The sequence below is a fragment of the Triticum urartu genome, chromosome 4 (assembly GCF_003073215.2).
Source record: "Triticum urartu cultivar G1812 chromosome 4, Tu2.1, whole genome shotgun sequence".
In the NCBI taxonomy this organism is placed as follows: domain Eukaryota; kingdom Viridiplantae; phylum Streptophyta; class Magnoliopsida; order Poales; family Poaceae; genus Triticum; species Triticum urartu.
Genome location: NC_053025.1, coordinates 16,357,787 through 16,365,613, shown reverse-complemented (window position 1 = coordinate 16,365,613; position 7,827 = coordinate 16,357,787). Strand labels below are relative to the sequence as shown.

At 44.3% G+C, this 7,827-nt stretch overlaps 1 non-coding gene across 1 annotated transcript; it reads left to right on the top strand.

Annotated features, from left to right (window-relative positions):
* The first annotated feature begins 2,337 nt into the window (after positions 1–2,337).
* On the top strand, positions 2,338–2,424 carry LOC125555139. Its single transcript, XR_007304566.1, has one exon. It is a non-coding gene; the product is annotated as a small nucleolar RNA Z161/Z228 (small nucleolar RNA).
* The last annotated feature ends 5,403 nt before the right edge of the window (positions 2,425–7,827 follow it).

The following is a 7,827-nucleotide window of genomic DNA, read 5'->3' as shown; positions in this document are numbered from 1 at the left end:
CAAATTGCACTCCTTAGTAATTTAATAGTATATGCTTAGCATGGTGAAGTGATCATTGCCCTGAAACTTTGTTCTGATCTTTGTCAACGATTGATCTGCTGTAGTGCACAGTGCTCCTAGTATTATTATTATCATCATTGTTGCTGCTGCTGGTGCTTTTTGTGCTGATTCAGTAGTAATGATCAATGTGGATTATAGCTTTAATTGGAAAACTGTAAGGTCGATCCATTTGGGGTGTATATTATGCTGTTTCATATGGATGTTGTGCGTCGTTGCTTAGATATAACAGACAGTGCCTGTGCATTGGTGTTCTGGAAAAAACGCTGAAAATAATAACTTAAAAACTATGATCTTTGTATAATATTATGTGTAGTGCTACCACTATCTAGGTACAGGATGGTCTCTATTCTGATGGGTCTTCGCAGTTTGCAAACATAGTAATTGAGTTTTTGTTGTATTAAAGATTATAAATATCACGCGCTAGAATTCATCATATTGCAGTCATGCAATAACATGATTGTTTATTGTACATTTGTTCCTTTTTTACTTTGTTGGCCATTACTTAAAATGCTGGTTGAAAAGAACAGCAATCCCAATCCCTGATATCAAAACATTCTGAAAAGGATACACATGTAAATTCTCTTGTATTTTATTACGTTTGTAAATTTAACGGAAAAAGCTGGCATTTCTGCAGCATGAGTGGAGAAACCAAGTTTAGCGCTCTGACAATATTTGTACCCATTGTGTAAAACAAGTTTGGAGGCGGCCTCTCTGCATTGCAGTGTGCAGGGGTAAGGCTTGCCTCGTATAATCCTTCCCCAGGCCCCACCTGGCGTAGGAGCTTCTAGCACTGGGTCTCCTTTTTTTCTGTACAAGTTTTGTGCCTCTAAAGATTACATTTTAGAGCCCAGATTTGTTTCTTTTGCTCAGGCGCAAAAAAGTGTTTGTTTTTCCAAGAAAACCTACTGGAATCTGAATGGTTCAAACATTTGCATGTGTAATTTTACCTGAATTTTAGACACTCAGAATTATTTATTTACCGTCCACTGAAGGAGCACATGCTCCTGGGACCTGGGGACCATTTTACTCCTATCTGTCATTCTTACTTCTTGTTGCTTATCTACTTTATGATTACAAGTCTAGGACTTGTGACCAACATTACTTTGATAACACAACTTAATAGTTGTATATTCTTTGGGTCTGGTAATATATGTTCGTTGGCATCCTAGCTGTGTACTTCGATATTATTGCTAGATTACTTTTCTGAGTTGCAGATTCTCTTCCATAACTATAGATCATTCGTAATATTCTTTGACTTCCATTTTGTTAAGTCCCGAGGAATCTTCTTTGACTTCCATTTGAGGAATTCTTATTATTTTTAGCCGCAATCTCCTAGGCGCATTGCAATGCTGCTAGTTGCAGAATCTATAGCCCTATTGTTCTTGCCAGTTTTGTAGTTCGTTGCGCAAGCTTGATTGTTGAGATAGTATGTAATTATTTACTCAGCATTAATATGACATGGGTAAAGCTCCAGCCTCTAGGGCTCATCATAAAATCACTTGCAATTTAAATATGTATAGAAGTTATAGTGTTGCTCTTTTGTGTGTGCTAACACTAAAGGTAGTGTCATTTTCCTAAATTGAAAAATGGGATTTCTAACCTAAGAGTTCACGTTCACAGTTCTCCATTCTTTATAACAACATTGTGATATTTTTAGTAACAATTTTATGCTGGCATCGCTTCTGCATTGATTTCCCTAGATTTAAACCTGTGTGTACGTGTACAGTTCTTTATGCTTTTAAAACTAAAAATCATGGTATATTCACTGTAAATCGTCCAAGCATCACCTACTGCATGTTGCCTCAGACATTATATTTAGAAACTGTACAATGTCCATCTCCACCTTTTAGTATTATGATTATTGGAACAAAAGCTAGACAGCACTGTCATCACCTTACTACACCTTTGGTAATATCACAGTTCTTTGGTGTAGAGTACTATTAAAATGCACCTACATACTCCCTCCGTCCGGAAATACTTGTCATCAAGATGAATAAAAGGGGATGTATCTAGATGTATTTTAGTTCTAGATACACCCCTTTTTATCCATTTTGATAACAAGTATTTCCGGACGGAGGGAGTACATACCTATTTTAAATCACTGAGGTGGGGTACACATTTGAAATGATGCATTAATAATTAAGTAGTTCTCCTGGATAAATTGTGCTGTCTTGCATTTTCCAAACAGCCAATCATGAACTTGGGTTATCGTTTAACTTTTGTGGTGTTTTCCCATTGTTTTGGGTTGCTGGGAATTCAAGTACTGTTTTTATTTTGTGCCATATGATGAGAGACCTTATCCAACTCACAGCGGTCGTCTGGACACTTAGTGTGTAATGGTGCATACATATTTCGCTGATGGCATTTCAGTTTTTTATGCATAAAGGATTTGATTTCCCGGAGAGCATTGTGTTAATGCAAGTTTTAGAATAACCCGAACTCCTGAAACTTTTGCCTCGGTCTTCACTGAAGATTTTTGGCGTTATTTGTTGGTGGCTGCCCTGTGAGCCATGCCCATGCTAGTGTCTTGGTAGTTGGTGTAGATTTATATAGAGAAGAAAATGTAGGTACATGTAATTGTTATTCTTGATGAGAGGGTCACATTTCCTAGAGGACTATATGGTTCCTCCTGGTTAGCCGTAGTCTGATTCCAAACTCAATGCCCTTAACTTACTCGATTGGACTCCTGCCTCTGTAGGGTCAAGTAAATATATCTCAAGCAGGACAGCAGTTGCACTTTGCTAGGAGGCTAAGCTGCCAGCTATAGTATTTTCTTTTCAGGGATGCCTTTTTTAATTGCGCTGGATGCAAATAATCAACCACTATATCCAGAAAGCAAAAGCACTACTAATTTTCTGATACTAGCATATGTGATCAGTCATGACTATGAATGTTCACCTAAAGCACTACCATGTACGAAGTGTTTTCTGCAGATGAGATTAAAACAAGATATCTTGCTAGATTTATTATTTTGGTTACTGTGAAGTGTTTCTACTGTTGCTTAGTCGTGTTGGCTTGGTTATTCATTTTGTGTTTGTTCTAACACCCAGAAGCTGAGCTATGATAGACTGAAAAATGGTACACATTTTGTAATTATTAGATGAGTGTTTATATTTAAAATTTACACGGTTTTAATTGGGGACATTTTGAGGGGTCAAGTATTTTGTTTGTTGACCTCTGAAAGTAGAAATGATTAAAGCTTATATTGATCTTGTTGGTATGTTTACTTGTTGACAGGAGGACGAGGAAGATTCCGGCATTGGTGGCCTCGATCTCTAGCTTCTTGAGTTGAGAGGCCTCCTCTATGTCGAGCTTCCTCTTCTTCACGGCCTCCTCCATGTCAAGATTCTTCATTTGAAGATCTAGGTATATCTTCATTTGCTCCTCCTTCCCTTTGCACCTGCTCTCCTCCCGCACTTCCTTTTGGCTCATCATGTTCTCCGAATTTCCTTGCAAGGCTATAGAAGACACATCACGCTTCTCGTCGGCCTTTGAGCTTGTCTTGCCCCTCGGCCTCTTGAGCACGTCTCCCTCATCAGCCATGGCCGCCTTCTCTCCTATATTCTTCTTAAGAGCATTGTATTGGTCCTTGAACTTGGGGAAATCTTTGATGAGCACCCAACAATGCCCAACATGAGGAGGGTGCGCGCCTTGGAGACGGTGGACTCCTTGTCGTCAAGGTCGGCCTGGTGCTGCAACGCACGCCGCAGGGAACACTTGGTGGCGTACTCGACGACGGCCTTCTTCTTTGTCATGACAGTTCGCCGGTTCCTCCTCTTGGCCGATTCGGCGTCGAGCTTGGCGGCCTCCGCCGACGTGAGCTCTGACCGAAGCTTCTTCACAGGCTTCGTTTTCTTCGCCACGGGGTGGGCGGCCGGTGGTGGGTTGCCGGGATTCGCCTCATCGGCCATGGTGGATGGAGGGAGGGGGAAGGCCGAGGACGCGGGAGAGTGGAGGGCGAGGCCCGGGAGCGTTTTGGAGGAAAGGGAGGGAAAGTGGCCGCCTGTGCCACCGACGGGTGGGCCAAGAGGACAAGGGCACGCGTCACGCCCATGCGCGTGCTGTCCGTTCTGCCGCAAACTCGTCTCAATCTTGGGCCAGGAGTGGGTCGGAAGCGGACAGAAAACGAACGACGGTCCGTTTACGGTCGCGTGTTGGAGGTCCTGCTTTGTCCATTTACCCCCAAACGGACACGGACGAGCCATTTGGGGTCGTGCGTTGGAGTTGGCCTAAGCCATCGGCCCAATTTATACAAGTCATATGCCACCGGGCAATCCTCTAGTCAATCGTGATCCCTTCTAATTCCTATCATTTTGGTTAATTCACTTAATCCCTTCCCGATGGGGATTATTCAAATCCATGCAGTGCGCATCAAACTGGTGCATGCAAGCATACAAGCCCAATACAGCTGAAATATGTCTACATGTAAAATGAAGCATCCTCAGCATCAGTTTATTACAGTACCGTGGAGTTGAAAGCCAAACAATTTCTTGATCAGAAAAGGGAAACGTTCCTAGTAAAAAAAGAGGAGAAGCAGGTTTCGTACATAGACAATATATGAGATGGTCCAGGAGATGTCCGTGACCTAAGCAAACTGCAAATTGTTGTTTGCAAGAAAAATTCAAATAGCTAAGCATGGTCGTCATTACTATGCGCCCCATTCATTAAATAAGAAGGAGGTTTAACAAGGTATCCGGGCATCGGCCAAAGGCCGAAAAGAAAAATACAAGCCGTTACTCTCCCGGCATCAGAAGACCCAAATGTTTCGCCCCTGGTAGGATCCATAGCTTCGCCTCGTGCTTGATTGGTTGGAGAGTGCTAAACGATGGAGCGGAGCGGCCTCTAAAAACCCGTGCGTTCCTCTCATCCCAAATTGCTTTCGAAATGAGCATAAAGATAGAAGGCATCACTTTCTTGTGTGCACTATGGTCGGAAGCCGATTCACACCATCAATCATGGATGCTCGTGTAAGTCGCCCAACCAGAAGTATCCAAATCAATGAGTTGAAGGCAAACTCTAACCATCTCCCAAACTCTCAAAGTGTATCTACATTGGAAGAAAATGTGCTCGACCGTCCTTGTTCACGCCTACAGAGGGTGCACGGACCACTGTTTGGCCACCCTCGCTTGGCCAAGCAAACGGATGTCCATAACCTGTCTTGGATGGCAAGCCATGCAAGAAAATTGACTTTCGGGGGCGGGGGGGGGGGGGGGGGGGGGGGGGAGGGGGCGCAGAATCTCCAGACAACCTTGTACATGGCAGAACGGGTGATGGTCAAGTAGTGCACGTTATAAGCCAAAGACGCAGAGTACCTCCTGAAGGAAATATGCCCTAGAGGCAATAATAAAGTTAATATTTATTTCCTTATATCATGATAAATGTTTATTATTCATGCTAGAATTGTATTAACCGGAAACATAATACATGTGTGAATACATAGACAAACAGAGTGTCACTAGTATGCCTTTACTTGACTAGCTCATTGATCAAAGATGGTTAAGTTTCCTAGCCATAGACATGAGTTGTCATTTGATTAATGGGATCACATCATTAGGAGAATGATGTGATTGACATGACCCATTCCGTTAGCTTAGCACCCGATCGTTTAGTATGTTGCTATTGCTTTCTTCATGACTTATACATGTTCCTATGACTATGAGATTATGCAACTCCCGTTTACCGGAGGAACACTTTGTTAGATTGGCGTATTTCGAGATTAGGATTTGTCACTCCGATTGTCGGAGAGGTATCTCTGGGCCCTCTCGGTAACGCACATCACCTAAGCCTTGCAAGCATTGCAACTAATGAGTTAGTTGCGGGATGATGTATTACGGAACGAGAAAAGAGACTTGCCGGTAACGAGATTGAACTAGGTATTGAGATAGCGACGATCGAATCTCGGGCAAGTAACATACCGATGACAAAGGGAACAATGTATGTTGTTATGCGGTCTGACTGATAAAGATCTTCGTAGAATATGTAGTAGCCAATATGGGCATCCAGGTCCCGCTATTGGTTATTGACAAAAGAGGTGCCTCGGTCATGTCTACATAGTTCTCAAACCCGTAGGGTCCGCACGCTTAACGTTCGTTGACGATATAGTACTATGAGTTATGTATGTTGGTGACCAAATGTTGTTCGGAGTTTTGGATGAGATCACAGATATGATGAGGAACTCCGGAATGGTCCGAAAGTAAAGATTGATATGTGGATAGTAGTGCTTGATCTCCGGAAGGGTTCTGGAATTCACCGGAAGGGGTTCCGGATGTTTCCCGAAATGTTTGGGCACGAGAACACTTTATCTGGGCCAAAGGGGAAAGCCCACGAGGTTTTTGGAAAGCGCAAAAGGAAGTTTTGCGGAGTCCAGGGGCTAGACGCCAGGGTCCCTGGCGTCTGGGTCCGGACGCCGGGAACCCTGGCGTCTGGCCCTGGAGTCTGAGAAGGACTCTTGCCTTTCGGGTGAAACTAACTTTGTGGAGGCTTTTACTCCAAGTTTCGACCCCAAGGCTCAACATATAAATAGAGGGGTAGGGCTAGCACCCAAGACACATCAAGAAACACCAAGCCGTGTGTCGGCAACCCCGTCTCCTCTAGTTTATCCTCCGTCATAGTTTTCGTAGTGCTTAGGCGAAGCCCTGCGAAGATTGTTCTTCACCAACACCGTCACCACACCATCGTGCTGCCGGAACTCATCTACTACTTCGCCCCTCTTGCTGGATCGAGAAGGCGAGGACGTCACCGAGCCATATGTGTGCAGAACTCGGAGGTGCCGTGCTTTTGGTGCTTGGATCGGTCGGATCGTGAAGACGTTTGACTACATCAACTGCGTTGATATAACGCTTCCGCTTCGGTCTACGAGGGTACGTAGACAACACTCTCCCCTCGCGTTGCTATGCATCACCATGATCTTGCGTGTGCGTAGGAATTTTTTTGAAATTACTACGTTCCCCAACACCTCCCACAGGCTGTGTGTTTCCACAAAATAGTATCCTCCATGCCCGCTTGTAGCTGCACTCCGTGAAGGAGAAACCAAAGCTCTAGAATTGCCAAAAAACTGCCGGATGCGCTACAATGGCAGTGAAGTACATCCTGAGCTGGGTTGCAGGCAGCAGCTATCAGAATTCGCTCTCTGACACTCGCTCTGATAGAGATGAACACTGGTGTTTGGCGTCGCGTAAAATCTTGCGATTTTTCTGACTTTCTCATTCGCTATTTTTTCTAGTACAAGGAAGAAACGGTGGCCAGTAGAGATCCTACCTCGGCGCCATGATCTGGCTCACACCCGTGCCATACCACGAGCACCAAGACCGGGTCCTAGCCCTACACGCACGGCACGCACAGCCGCGACACATGCCTAACTGAATTTAACTGAAAAATGGAAATTAACTACTGCTACCAATGACTAGATTAAGTTGTCAACAAATCACCCCCTAATCTTGTCGTTGCTGATTTATTTCCTAAGAACTCCAGTCATGCCGATCCTCCTCCTCAGCTCTTGAAACGCCAGACGTCCAAGTCCCTTTTTCAGAACATCAGCGAGCTGATCACTGGTTCGAATGTAGTCGATGTCGATCTTTCCTCCCTCCATGCACTCCCGGATGAAGTGGAACCTGATTTCAATGTGCTTGCTCCGGTCATGGAAGACGGGATTCTTCGACAGAGAGATCGCTGATTTGTTGTCGACGAACAGCTTCGACGGAACTGTCTCCTTGTTCAGCATCTCGTCGAGCAGCCATGCCAGCCAAATCCCTTGACACACAGCTATGG